Below are 12,897 nucleotides of genomic sequence, written 5' to 3' on the forward strand. Positions count from 1 at the left end.
ACAATCCCCATAACACTGATGTGTAATTTTGACCAAATTATGCCCCTTTCATACTTTTTTTTTGACAAACCTCATCTGCATGTGTGGTTATAATCCCCATAACTCTTCTTGTGTTTTTGACAGAATTATGCCCCTTTCATACTTAGTTTTCTGGCTGTCTTCGCTTTCTGGATATAACTTTGGTACTTTATAAGATAAAGACTTGAAACTCAAAATATACCTTTACCATCATCATCTGCATGTGTGGTAATTATCCCATTAACTCTAATATTTGTTCTTGACAGAATTATGCCCCTTGGTGTATCTTCCTTTTAAAGTAGAGGTCTCTTATTCATTTTTACTGTCAAATCACCGAATAGTGGCGCGCGCTGTCTTACGTACGGACAGCTCTTGTTTTCTGTATTGTAACATGTGACCTTGATTTTAATCCAAGATAATTTAGTATCAAACTTGGTCTAGATTTTTTTAAAGACTAACATTCTAACCGGGTTTCATATCAATCCGGGGTTTGTAAACACCGAATATAAATCATGGCCTTTAGTGTATTAACAGTTTCTTTGCCTAGTGTTTGAGCCAAAATTTTGTTTACAAAAAGTTTAACCTCTAGCAAGGTTTGCTGAGCTGAGCTAAAAACTAGACACGTTCAGTACATAAACGCAGTTTTCAGTGCCGGACAAACGGACGGACGAGCAGACAAGGCCAAATTTATATCTAAACCTCACAGTGGCATAATAAACTAGATATACAGACGTGTTTTTAATATAATCAAACTATGTTGAGACGGACCACATGAAACTTGATCGTCTCAGGTGTTCGTTCACACGATCCGCTTCCTTTATATTCGCAAATGTTTATTATCTTTAAACAAGATGAAACCGGTCATAAAAGCGTTTTTGTTTGAAATGGGGAAGCCCCAGGACTTTTGTATTAGATACTAGGCCATACTAAATTTGATCAGTGTTTAACGTACTCTTTATTTTCAAACAGGAAAAGGAACGAAGTGTTGATAAAAAAATATAACAACTATCGTCACCCTCTGAATGTTTTTACACCCGTAAAGAATATAATTATTGCATAATAAGTAGTTTAAAATACTGAAAAAATCATTGTTTTTCTTCTTTTCATTCAGGGAATAATTGTATTTCAGTTATGTAACACACTGGATAACCGGCTATCCTGACGCCCAGTGGAGAAAAAATAAAACGCTGGAAAAATAACCCCGCTGTAAATGGGCAGGTATAGTTGTCGATACGAAATACGAAAACAATACTTGCAATTCAACTTGGCAGTTTTGTTAATGAATGAACATGGCTTACATTTACACTTTTGGGGCTGTAAACGATTGTTATATTTTTAAAAAATCCCTAACAATTCCTCCAGTCTGAAAAAATGTAACAAAATTCCAAAGTATTATGCAAATGTCTTCGTTTATGAACAATCTGTGAAAACTTTAATAATTTGATTTGAAAGATTATCTTTTTGGAGCATCTGAGTGAAATTTCCTGGCTGTACGTTTTTGTCTGAAATACAATATTAGCCGCTAAACTACGGCTGTCGAAAACGGCCGCGATACAGTTGCTGACCTTGGCTGTTAACGTTTATGGGCTATCCATTAACTCCGATGAGTGTATACATACGTAAAACGTATCATTTGTAGTGATTTGAACAAAACCTAATCAATTATAGAAATGAATCAGTTTCATTTCTAGCGGCTCTGTCAAACATGAATATATTCCTTCTCGCCCTCATTGAATTTTTACCAAGCACTCTCATTATGATATTTATTTCTTCACCATTCGATATATACTACAGAAAGTTTTGTTTAGTTTGTTACGTTTACAGTAACAAGTATGTATTTTAGATCGTAAGGCGACTTTTTTTAGCTTTTGACAGCGGAGGAAGACCCCAGGGTCCCCTCCGGGCTACTCTAGATTTGTTGCATGAATGACTTGAAAAACACAATCCATGCACGACAACGTCATACAGCTTTCATGACGTTCTTAACGTCACGACTCAAAATGCATTCGGTGACATAGCTTTGTAGCTCTTTAAATAATGAAGATAATTACTTCAAATTTTCAAATTTGAAAGGTAAAAGAATTTTTCAAGAACTTGTTATTTCAATTTTTTTTCTTTGTCACTATTGTCTCATGGAACGGCCCGGCCCGTATGTGCTGTAAGCAGTTGTAACATATTATGCGGACTATGTTTTATACATGATTATTGTCGTTTTCAACATTTTCAGATATATTTTTCGAGGACGCTAAACATAAATCAAATTCTGTGTGGCCTTATGTTATGTGCGGATGCTTCTTACCTTAGGTGGCAATTGTTTACTTCTAGTGGTTGCGTAAACATCTACAAACAGAAGTTATGGACTGAATGAAAATGCTTGCCACTTTGGAATGATCCTTTATCTATTCAAGACATGTAAGTAGACATTTGATATGTTTTTTACATCGTTTAGCGATAGAACAATCATAAAGATGAGTTTCGTTTTCGAACATATACGAAACTGACCCGAAAAAATTATCAATGGATTATTGCACTCAATACGTCGAAACCGTTTCGCTACTGCAATAAATTGTTCAAAAATTCTCCAGTTGATGATCGGAAGCTTGCGGTATTCTCCATTTTTATGCCCCCGAAGGGAGGCATATAGTTTTTGAACCGTCTGTCGGCCTGTCTGTCGGTCTGTCAGTCTGTCCGCAATTTTCGTGTCCGGTCCATATCTTTGTCATCGATGGATGGATTTTCAAATAACTTGGCATGAATGTGTACCACAGTAAGACGACGTGTCGCGCGCAAGACCCAGGTCCGTAGCTCAAAGGTCAAGGTCACACTTAGACATTAAAGGATAGTGCATTGATGGGCGTGTCCGGTCCATATCTTTGTCATCGATGGATGGATTTTCAAATAACTTGGCATGAATGTGTACCACAGTAAGACGATGTGTCGCGCGAAAGACCCAGGTCCGTAGCTCAAAGGTCAAGGTCACACTTAGACGTTAAAGGATAGTGCATTGATGGGCGTGTCCGGTCCATATCTTTGTCATCGATGGATGGATTTTCAAATAACTTGGCATAAATGTGTACCACAGTAAGACGACGTGTCGCACGCAAGACCCAGGTCCGTAGCTCAAAGGTCAAGGTCACACTTAGACTTTAAAAGATAGTGCATTGATGGGCGTGTTCGGTCCATATCTTTGTCATCGATGGATGGATTTTCAAATAACTTGGCATGAATGTGTACCACAGTAAGACGACGTGTCGCACGCAAGACCCAGGTCCGTAGCTCAAAGGTCAAGGTCACACTTAGACGTTAAAGGTCATTTTTCATGATAGTGCATTGATAGGCGTGTCCGGTCCATATCTTTGTCATTCATACATGGATTTTAAAATACCTACGCATGAATGTGTGACACAGTAAGACGATGTGTCGTGCGCAAGACCCAGTTCCGTAGGTCAAAGGTCCTAAACTCTAACATCGGCCATAACTATATATTCATTCAAAGTGCCATCGGGGGCATGTGTCATCCTATGGAGACAGCTCTTGTATAAATCATATGTAGGCCTCCATTTTCATTCTGATTAATATCCAAGTGATAATGTTTCATTTTTTAGTAAAAACTCTAAACTATAATACCTCTGTACTCTTATAAATAGTATTTACTCATTTTTTAAACACAGCTTTAAAAATTGGGCTACAGTTCTCATTATGTTTTTAGCTCACTTGTGCACAAAGTGCTTGGGGTGAGCTTATGTGATCGCTCACTGTCCGATGACCGTCCATCGTCCGTCCAACCACACTTTCCTATAAACAACATCTCCTCCTAAACCACCAGGCCAATTTCGATGAAACTTCACAGGGATGTTCTTTAAAAAGTGTTCAAAGAATTGAATTCCATCCAGAATTCTGGTTGCCATGGCAACCAAAAGGAAAAACTTTAAAAATCTTCTTGTCCAAAACCACATGTCATACGGCTTTTATATTTGGTTTTTAGCATCCTCTGGTTGTCCATTACCAAGATTGTTCAAATTATTTCCCTAGAGTCAAAATGACCCCACCCTGGGGGTCACATGGTTTACATAGTTTTACATAGTTTTACAAAGTTTTACATAGACTTATATAGGAAAAAAATAAAAAATCTTCTTGTCTGAAATTTAAAGGTCTAGACCTTTCATACTTGGTATGTAGTATTGCCTAGTGTTTGAATGTTCAAATTATGCCCCGGGGATGAAAAGAGGTTCTGCCCCGGGGATCACTTGATTTATGAGTTATATAGGAAAAATACTTAAACATTTTCTGATCATATTTCCTAGACTGTTTAATTATAATTACCTGATTACCCTAAGTAATTAGGGGTCAGTTGACAGTGACCCTGACCTACTGACCTACTTTTTTGTTTTTTAAGATACAGCCTTGAAATTTGGAAGACATATACAGTTTTGTACTCCGATCTTAAAACTGACTTTCAGTGACCATGAATTTTACCTACTTTCTTAATATTTTAGCATCAGTTTGACATTTGAAACATGTAGCTCATATTACTCAGGTGAGCGATCCAGGGTCATCATGACCCTCTTGTTGTGTGACTCGATAATTTTGAACACTTGGTATGTTGATCTAAATGTACGCTTAATTTCAAAAACACCTTCAGTATTTTTTAAACTGCTGAAACAGTATATGGCAGTTTACCAAGTTTTTCGAAAACTGCCAGACACAATCTTACCTGAACAAAAATCTCGTTTAGATTCTGAGCCGTTTGTGAAGATTTTGTTCTAACCTGAAGAAGCATTATTATTGTATGAAAAGGTCACCAGAAGCCACTATCATTTATTGTTTATTTGAATCATTTCCTTGGGGGAGACCCCTTAGGGGATTCCACCTCCCATACCCATCAAAATGGATAGCGCTACGCCCCTTGTGTCATGCGTTTATGTTTAAGATAAATGGTAAGCACAGTAGGCCCACAACAAAAAGAAGCTGTAATGGAAAAATGTTGCAGACGGGTTGCTTCGAAAATCTGACAACAAGTACATGCAATATAATTATATGCAATATACAGAAAAGGGGAAGGAGGGGTAAGGGGTAGATAAAAGGGTGTTTGGGGAAGTGGAGCAAGGATGGATATTCAACATGGAAAACCACGTTCCTTAAACGCAGTCTCCTTAAAAACATATACAAGAAAAACAACAACACCATGGGTACCGCCCAAGACACACACACACACACACACACACACACACACACACACACGCACACAAGCAGGAAAAAAAGCAACAGTCGGACACCGCCTAAGGACGGGATATAGGTTTAACGCTTCAGAGGCGAAAAGCAATACAGTATAAAATTTAATTTTGAATATCGTATTGCGAAATTCGAGTCAAATTCTACTTCCCTCTACAAAATCTGTTTAACAGTAATTTAAATGCATGAGCTGCTTTGAATAGACTTTTTCGGCGTAAATGTAAATGTACACGACTAGGCAAAAGCACTTATTTCGAGGGGTCTTCTCAAAACATTTTCAACAGCAATGATTTATGAAATTATATACAATATAAAGATCAACAGGCATTCGACCGCAAACTTGAGTTCTCAAGTAGTGAACCGGGTCTCTATAGATCTGGGTCATCCTTCTTTATCTATATAAATCCGCCATTTTGTTTTTGGAGGAGTCAATTTTTGGAAAAATCAGTAATTTGTAGCAGACGATTACCTAACAATAGAGAACCACACCCTGAGGTGAGTCATCCAGAAACAATAGGTAGGGCCTAAACGTGCACGTGGTGTTCACATTGGAAGTTCACTTAGCTAGGTCAGTTATGGTCCCTCACCTAGTGAAAAATACAAATAGAGTGCTTAAAAGTTTGTGTTGCATATATCTAAAAGCTGTTCCACCTAGATTCATGATACCATGGACAGTGACTGCAGTGGGGCACTTGTGTCCTATGGACAAAATATAGATCTCTTTCCTTGTCCCCAACATCTTTTTTCAACGCTTAAGCGGCTAGAGAAGTAATATATCTTTTTCAGAGTTAGGTAACATTTGTCTGTAGGTACTTGTCATCATTTATATCTCAAAGATATCCAACGTTTGACCAAAAAGACGGATCTGCATCAGTCGTGCGAACGCACGGTAATAACGCGCAAAAATGTCAACAACAAAAAAAAAAACTCAGCAGATTTATGTTAGAATGTTAATCATCTCCTCTAGAGAAAAAAATGAAAATGCCGAACTTCCGACTCATTCTTTGAAGTGCTCAGTTGGAGGCGGCAATCATAATATCTTTAAGAATGGCCTTGATTTAAAGTGTTAGAAAGTTTTATTTCCTTCTAGTTTTTGAAAATCAAAAACGTCTGGTTATTGCCGGATAAAACAAAAAACGTTATATATATATTATCATAAAGCAAGATTAGATAAATGTGTTTGCTTGGGTACTTTTTCATTGAACTCGGCTGTGGTGCAATATATTTGCATTAGTTGTAAAACCTGCCGAATGGCTTGTCTAAATCATATACAATTACTCAGAAAAAAAAACCCCAAAAAGATTGAAAAAACAAACGACAATGTCTTCCACAATCTATAAGTAGTAAGGACTTCGGACACTATCATATGCTTCTAGCCTACATTTTGAATATAAAATTCTCATTAAGTATTTAAACAATACCCAGATCGTTTCGAGTCAATGATAAACCAATGTGTTAGTTAACTTATTACAGCAGAAACTGGTTTGTATTTGTTCCTTTCAAGATGTTTTTCTTATTTTATCTAGGTCAGGGTATATTTTCTTGAAAAAAATAAAATGTTTAATTTCCGTAAAACTATAATGTCATCACTTTACGAAGGTTTTAAATATATGAAATACAGTCGAAAAAAGTGACAAAATCTGTTTATTTAAGGAAAAATAACATTTTAAGATTAAAATCCTATAAATAAACAAAAAATAGAACAATATTTTTGCAAACAACCTGTACTTGATTTATCTATACACTGTTCGTAATGTAAAGTTATTGATGCATTACATGTATGAATAGGTATACATGTATAAGTGACCGGTCAGTTTTATTACAGTGGTTCCACACCCTTACTCACTCCAGGAGAACTACGTTCCAACGTAAGTCAAGTCTCATCGATATCATGTGACATATCTCAACGACAATGTTACGGTGTCGCTCCATATGACCTTGTTGATTCATTTATTATGTGCAATAAAGCATTGATTCTATGTTTTCATAACTGAAAAGATGAGTTTTATGCGTGGAAGCAATATTAGCTGTTTGCAGAATTTTGAAAGATAAAACGAACTAGCTACAAATAAACTTATGTAAGCTACATAAATGTTGCAAGGCCGCAACGATAACGGACAATATGTGACAACGTCTCACGTACAGTGTTGCAAAGTCTCAGCATCATAATTACCATTTGAACTTGTAGAAAATTCATATTTACATTTTATCTTTACGTTGGGAACATTTCTTAAGACACTTTCATTCGAAGGCGGCGTCGAGTATAGGTTATAACACACTAAATAGTTGTTGTTCTTTATTCTATATAAAACTGACATATTTCCAATGACCGCAGCACACATCAGGACCCATTTTAAATTTCTGTAACTTACATTTTATTGAAGAATATTGTCAGTGTTAACTAAAAATCAAAAGAAAAGTGGGGGTCATGTTTGATGCAAGAAAAATAATTTCAGTCAAACACACAAACTGCAAAATCAGCTAAAAAATGAGACACCAAATTATACTGGTGGTGTATGATCTAAGTTTCCATGAAAAAATTTGTCATGTTGTTATTTCATTATGAAAATGCTACCTACATGTCAAGCATAGATCTGTCATGTGATTTTTAGCCAAAAAATTGCAAAGAAAATAAGGAAAATAGCTCTACAGAGCAAAAAAAACTGAGAACTATTTGTGTCCGCCATTATGCGACTACCATTTTTTTTCGCGCCATTTTTCTATTTAGTGTCTGTATGCCTATATGGGATACACTTTTATTTCGGACCCTGTAAAGATGGTAATGAATAGTTTCGGAGTGATAAACTGAACACAGTGAATAGTTTGTAAAAGGATCAACGATATTGCACAATAGATTTTAGTGAATAAACAAAAAATGGCAAAAAGAAAACATAAAAATGTATGTAATGCAATTTATTATGTGATTTAAAAACAATGCTATCTGTCTTTCCTCTCCTTATTTGTAGAGCAGAAAATATTTTTTTATTTACAATTTCGTCAAAATGTTGATCCGATTTATTGATAAGGGAGGTTACTCTGTAAGTCAAGTTTTCTATTTCTGATCTTAGCATGACCTACTTACCAATCTCATTTTCTATAAATAGAACACTCCGCAGATATACCATACTGTAACGCGTGAATCGCCATGACAAAGGAGCGTTCATGTATTTTACAAATAACCTTTAAGTAAACTTCGAAGAGAATATTAAAAAATAAAAAGACGGAAAATTACAATTTTCCTGCATAAAATTCCTTGAAAAAACGTATTAACAAACTAAATAAAGGCATCAATAAGCATATATATGTTGAAATGAACGAAGGAAGTGCCGCTGTTAAATTATTTTCAACCTTTTGTCTTATTTCCTTTGTTGATAGGTACAGTGATGTAATTTCAGCAGAATGCGCACATTTTTGCAAATTCCTATTTCTATTTGTTTTTTTTTTTTTTTTTTTTTTTTTTTGTTGTTTTTTGGTTTTTTTGTGTTTTTTTTTTTTTTTTTTTTTTTTTTTTGCTTATGTGTCATATACTCATTGTTTACAGATATACACTTCAATTAAAGTGTGCAATAGGCTAAAGAGCATTTGGCTGAATTTGGTCATTGACAAGTTAATACTTCTTTAAATGTGGTTGATAGAAATATCAAAAGCCATGGGACCATAACTTATCAAAGCATCAGTGACTTTAAAATAGAATTCCTTGTTGAATTTATATTTTCATTGATTTTATATGACTAGTCAATTGCTCTGGTTGTATTATATCTTGTTCCTTGCTTCTTTTTTCTTTTTGTTTTTACTTTAATAGATAGTTTTTGTATCTGTCCATTCCTGACTTTAAAAAATCCCATTTTCATTGACATATTTTCTACACTTTGGCAGTGGGTTATTATGGTTGCTAAATTTCTTGTAATATTAGATTTGAATCTAGACACTGACATATTCCTAGTAACCTTACGGTTCAACGAGGACTTCAAGTCTATCGTTCGTCCGGGAAAAAGAATGAATTTTATGATATTCCAAAAATATATAAGAAAGATTCATGCTTTGTGAATAGGGGCAATATAGAGATTATTCATGTTATATCATTCTTTTCTTGGACAAAATGTTTGGTTGTTTTGGCAACGGAAACAGTAAAATGCTGTGTATAATCTGCACTCTGAAATCTATTATGTAGGTGACTAATGTCCATGAAACTTCATCAGTAAATAGAAAACACTCATTACATTACATGATAATAAAAATAATAGTTTCTGTGAACCACAATTTTGAAATAATTATCTTTCAACATTTCCTCATTTCCCAACAAACTGCATTTCTGTGAAACTTCATACACACGCTCCTGCATATAAGAACTTTTCACAGGTACTGACCTTAGTTTCTTTAATTTTGTATGTAAAGGGACTACCTACTCGAAATGTCAATGCCATTGCAAATAGAGGATTTATATTGCATGGTAATACTTTTCTATCATGTTTATTCTTCATGTTTTAAACAGTTTATAACATAATTATATTGTTTTATGTGCTAATGTTGATAACTTGTAGCCAGTCAGACTAATAAAGTAATGATTAGGTGATTTCTCATATTGGAATAAATGTACTTCAGACACACCACTTGGCGGCGTCTTTGATGCTTGCATCAATGAATTTCCTTGTAAATGACTGGATGACGTCTGAGCAAGATACAACAATTTAATCAGTATGACAAATGTATTTGAGCGGCGCCATGAGAAAACCAACATAGTACGTTTGCGACAAGCATGGATTCAGAGACCAGCCTGCGCATCAGCCCAGTCTGGTCAGGATCGATGCTGTTCGCTGTCAAAGCCTATTGCAGTTAGAGAAACCGTTAGCGAACAACATGGATCCTGACCCAGACTGCGCGGATACGCAGGCTGGTCTGGATCCATGCTGGTCGCAAACCCACTATGTTGGTTTTCTCATGGTGCGGCTCAGTTGTCGTTATCATTTTACACATTATAGTCTTACGCAGGCTGGTGTAAAAATGTTTGAAACGGATGTATACAATTTCAGCATGAAACGTTAAGTTAATGCTCTACAATAGAAGCAAGAATTTTCAGGTGTTCACTGTAGAAATACTTTCATTTAATTTAAATACCATTGAATGTTGTAAGCATTGTTGGTGACATCTACACAATAGTGGTGTTCAGCTGAACCATTACTCATACACTCAGTTTTAAAAAAGTGTATACATGTTATTCATTTCAATGTTTACATTTTACGTTAAAAGTGGGTCGAGAACATGCAAGGTTTTAATACTTGGAAGAACATTACAATTTTATACATTACTGCATTTCTTTCTTCCTCGTCCTTTTTAAACACACGCATTTTTTTCGCATTGTTTTCATCTCCCAATTTCCCTATTAAATTCATGAAACTTGTGTTTTACTACGAAACGCCATACTTATGCATTTTATTGCATTACCTTTTTCATTTTTTCATTTTCTTTTTCAAACTAAATTCATAAAAGTCGTGCAATTACTCGAATCTCTTTTACTTTGTCGTTTACTACTTCGAACTTTTCCTTCCCTTTAATTGAAAGGCATGCAAGTATAAGCATTTATTTTAATCTCAGACAAAACTTTGCATTTTACTGCGTCCCTTTCTAAAAAAAAAAATGAATAAGCTTGCTTTTCAAAAATCTCATTAAATCATTATTTATTTCTTCCCTCCAAACTATGTTCGCAGTGACTCGGGTATTTATACCTGCTCATTTTTACAAGGTCTGTTTAATCCCTTTGCTTTTTTAAAATTCACAATAATTATTAATTTAATGAGATATTTTTATTTTACTGAAATACCGTATAGTTTTACATTTTTCCCCTATTTCTTGTGAAAAGATTTTGTTTTGTTACAAAAGATTCCTTTAAAAAAGATCTTCTTTTAGAGTTAATGTATGATCCGCAAGATCTATAATAGGATTTTGTATGAATTTTACAAAAATCATTAAAATTGGCATTGTATATTCTGTGCGCCTATAGTAAGTTATAACGTGAAAGACCTCCGAGGCCAATGGTCGCTGACTTCGAATCACTTGCCTTCTCAACTATGCGCTTAAAATTAAGCTTTGGGTGTAGGATTTTGATGTAAGAAAGCCATCCAGTACGCTTGCAGTAGGTCGTTTGCTCTACCAAGATGTCCGTCCGTAAATAAAATAATGTTCAGTGGGGCACCTAGGGCCTTCCATCACCATGAACCTTAATATTTGTTTATCAGAGTGACGTAAACGCTTCATTAATGTTACTAAATCGGCTCAAAATAGCTTATACGTTCACACTTATCAAACAGTACGTGTTCACGTAAGAACACGTAATAACTGATACATGCGTACACAGTTAATCAATACTGTATATATTTTCCGGATCGTGAAGCATTACTTCCAGAGCTTTGCACAAAAATTAGCTATTTCGTAACAAATGTTTTCGTCATCATGTGCAGGCGTGTCACTAATTTTGTCCGCACATAATAATTATTATTACGTGCGAATGTATCAGGAACCTGAGACGTCATAACTCGAAACAAGGCGCAGGTTTCCTCAGGACGGATATTTCTATCCGATTCGTAAACACATGACTGAATTCTTTTGCATATCATAAACAAATAAGCGTTTTATTCTGACAGATTATTTTTTGCGGGAAATTTTCGTCCATAAGCTGAAGTGACGTCATGACATTTCAGTGAAGCCCAATAACAAAGTTTCACTTTAGTTTTTATCGTTTCTAGCGTAATGGTATGTTCTTTCCGTAAAATAACGTTTTTTGGACCAAGAAATATACTTCATGTAAAAGGGACGGAGAGAATCTCTCAAGGTACCTGATATTTCGTAGTTCACATAAACAATACCATAATTATATAATCAATGCATAAAACGCTAGTTGTCATTAACAGACCGAGAGCAATCTGGCCCGGGGTGTCAGATGGGTTTTGTCGGCATGGGTAAAATCAACGGAAACGCCAGTCCGGTGTGCAAGAAATATTTTTCCATATTGACGTTCCAGTTTCATATCGGGTGCTGTCGTCAATTGTGACGTTAATTTCATAGATTCATGAATGTCGTCATGTTTTTAAGTTCTTTAACCACGACATTTTCAGTTCAACTTTGGTTAAAGAACAAAATCTATATAATTGATATAATGAATAATACACGTGTAGTAATTATAAAAAGATTATTAGATTTGCATCGAGAAATATGCATTCATTCTTCCTAAAGTCGCGCAGTATTTCTGCTGTAGAAGCGTGCATATTTCTCGATACAAATCTAATACAAATGTACCCTACAATTACATCCTCACTTATGTGCTTCGTTGTGTATGTGCTTCTAAAAGATCTGTTTGCAGACTTAATTATAATTAAGGTGTGCGCATGCAGTAGTATAAGTCAACTCTGTGCAACGCGTACATTTTGCTTTCATTTCGACTAATATATCTTGGGGGAAACCGTTAAATGGAAAACCGGATAGAAAATACTACACACTTTGAACAAAATCTGATTTTCAGTCACATTTAGACTTGCTGGTATATTTTACTCGAATATAAGTAGTGTGTTTAGCCGCAAAACTTCGATGAGTGTCAGTAACTCTTGCCTGTGTCGCGTTTAGAGTTAATAACATCATCGGTTAGAATGAGGAACA

The 12,897-nt window shown here is 35.2% G+C and overlaps 1 protein-coding gene across 1 annotated transcript in view; it reads left to right on the forward strand.

Annotated features, from left to right (window-relative positions):
- The first annotated feature begins 2,305 nt into the window (after positions 1–2,305).
- LOC123549520 (uncharacterized) overlaps positions 2,306–12,897 on the forward strand; it is a 42,854-nt gene continuing 32,262 nt past the window's right edge. The window contains exon 1 of the mRNA XM_053545270.1: positions 2,306–2,430. The gene's annotated coding sequence lies outside the window, so the exon portion shown is untranslated. The remainder of the gene's footprint in view (positions 2,431–12,897) is intronic.

This window comes from Mercenaria mercenaria, chromosome 6 (genome assembly GCF_021730395.1).
Source record: "Mercenaria mercenaria strain notata chromosome 6, MADL_Memer_1, whole genome shotgun sequence".
Taxonomy (NCBI): Eukaryota; Metazoa; Mollusca; class Bivalvia; order Venerida; family Veneridae; genus Mercenaria; species Mercenaria mercenaria.